The 2500-nt window shown below is 46.4% G+C and overlaps 1 pseudogene; it reads left to right on the top strand.

The window, feature by feature from the left end:
- LOC133394542 (large subunit ribosomal RNA) overlaps nucleotides 1-2500 on the top strand; it is a 9178-nt pseudogene that overhangs the window by 3992 nt on the left and 2686 nt on the right.

Below are 2500 nucleotides of genomic sequence, written 5' to 3'. Positions count from 1 at the left end.
GAGGTTGCGGAGTCTGTCAAAGCACAGCTCAACATCGAGATCGAAATAGATCGTATCAAAATGAAGAAAGGCCGCGCGGCCGGTACGCAGTGGGCACGGATCAACGTATCGCTGCCAGACTTTCAAAGCTTCCTGAATTTGGGAAAGCTGAAAGTTGGTTGGTCGATATGCCATATCCGTGAGGTTATGGAAGAGCAGAAATGCTATAAGTGTTGGAAGGTAGGCCATACGAGCTACCATTGTAGGGAACCAGACAGAAGTAATCTGTGCTGGAAATGCGGTTTGAGTGGACACAAGAAGCAAGCTTGTACCAACTCTGTCAAGTGTTTGGATTGCGGTACGAGGTCACAGAACCTTCACGCAACGGGCAGTTATATGTGTCCTAGAAGGCGAACGATTAGATCTTAATGGTTAGGTTGCTACAACATAACCAGAATCATAGTTATGCTGCATTCCAGTTAATGTGGCAAACGATTAGGGAAGAATCTGCGGATATAGTGTTGATTGCAGATCCGTATCTGGCAACAACCAACGTCAAAGTGTTACGCAATGACGATAACACAGCAGCGGTAGTGGTTAACGCGGACTTACCAGTTAAGGTAGTCAGTAAGGCTCTGAAGGGTTTAATGATAGTTGACATAGGTGATATGCGAGTGGTTAGCGTTTACGCGCCACCTAGATTTAGTATGGAAGAGTTTCAGAATATGTTGGATAACACGGTAATGGCCGTAACCGGTATCCACAAATTCGTTATCGGGGGGGACTTCAACGCTTGGTCAGCAAGTTGGAACAACCAACTTGGCGAGCGTGGAGAAACCCAGAAACGAAGAGGTGAGTTGGTCTTATCAACCTTTGCGCAGATTGACGCAATTTTATTGAACGACGGCAGCACCCCAACTTATGTTGGACCAGGGCGCACGTCAGTAGTTGATCTTACTTTTGCGAGCAGAACAGTTGCAAGATCATTTAAGTGGGAGGTGTTATCTAGCTATATGAACTCTGATCATCGTGCAATACGAATAGATCTTGAGACGCAAAGCGTGCGTAATTTGTCCCGACCCATAACGGGATGGAGCATCAAGTATTTCAACAAAGATATATTTGAAGTTATGATGCAAGCCGCTTTTGAGACAGAGGTCACAACAAGCGAAGACTTAATGCGTATACTTGTCACGGCGTGTAATGCGACGATGACTAAGCGTAAGAGGTACACTCCTAACAAGAGTGCATTTTGGTGGACGCTAGAGATCGAGGCACTTCGCAAAGAGTGCAAACACCGCGATCGATTAGCGCAAAGAGCATTCAATACTGATCTCTATTCTTCTTTTAGGGACGAGTTCAAGGTGGCACGGAATGCCCTCAAGCGATTGATCAAGCATACCCGACAGAGGAAGTGGAAAGAGTTCCTGGGAACAGCGAACAACGCATCATTTGGTATTGTATATCATACGTTCAAGAAAGTGGCCGAGGGTTCGATTGGACCCCGAACCATGACATTGGACGAGTTTAGGGAAGTGGTGAGCGAGCTTTTTCCTACTCACCCAAACACGGTGTGGTCTGAATATCGTATCGATCAGCCACGAGAGTTTGAAAGGGTAACTAATGATGAGATTCTTGCGGTTGCCAGGAGACTACCCAACAAGAAGGCGCCGGGACCAGATGGTATCCCGAATGAGGCGCTGAAAGTTGGTATGTTGACTGCAACCGATGCATTTTGCAGGGTTTACCAAGGCTGTTTAGAGAACGCGAAGTTCCCCGATGAGTGGAAAAGGCAGAGGTTGGTGTTAATACCGAAGCCGAACAAACCACCAGGGGAACCGGGTTCAGTTCGCCCCATTTGTCTACTAGACGGGGCAGGTAAAGGTTTAGAACGCATCATAGTGCAACGGCTAAATGCACACATCGAGGAGGTCAACGGACTGTCTGACGACCAATTTGGTTTCAGAAGTCGTCGATCTACAGTTGATGCGATTAAACGGGTAGTGGACATTGTTTCGGTAGCTAGAAGTAGAAACAGATACAGTGGACGGTATTGTGCAGTTGTTACATTAGATGTTACTAATGCTTTTAACAGTGCTTCGTGGTTGGCGATTGCAAATGCATTACAGAGAATAAACACTCCTAAATATCTTTATGATATCATTGGTGACTATTTTAGGAATCGTGTGCTGATGTATGATACCACAGATGGACCGGCAGAGATTGCAGTCACATCGGGTGTACCTCAAGGCTCGGTACTTGGCCCAACGTTATGGAACCTCATGTACGACGGTGTCCTACGAGTTGGAATGGTGGAAGGTGCACGGATTATCGGCTATGCAGACGATATAGTATTGTTGGTGGAAGGTAATTGTGTTGATGATATTGAAATTCTCGTTTCCAGCCAGATTCGCATCATCGACAGATGGATGACCGACAACGGATTAAAGATAGCCCCGACCAAGACCGAGTTCATTATGGTCAGTTCCCATCAGAGGATACAGCATGGGGCTATCAGGGT

The sequence above is a fragment of the Anopheles gambiae genome (assembly GCF_943734735.2).
Source record: "Anopheles gambiae chromosome X unlocalized genomic scaffold, idAnoGambNW_F1_1 X_unloc_2, whole genome shotgun sequence".
NCBI lineage: Eukaryota > Metazoa > Arthropoda > Insecta > Diptera > Culicidae > Anopheles > Anopheles gambiae.
This window is presented reverse-complemented; position numbering and strand designations above follow the sequence as displayed.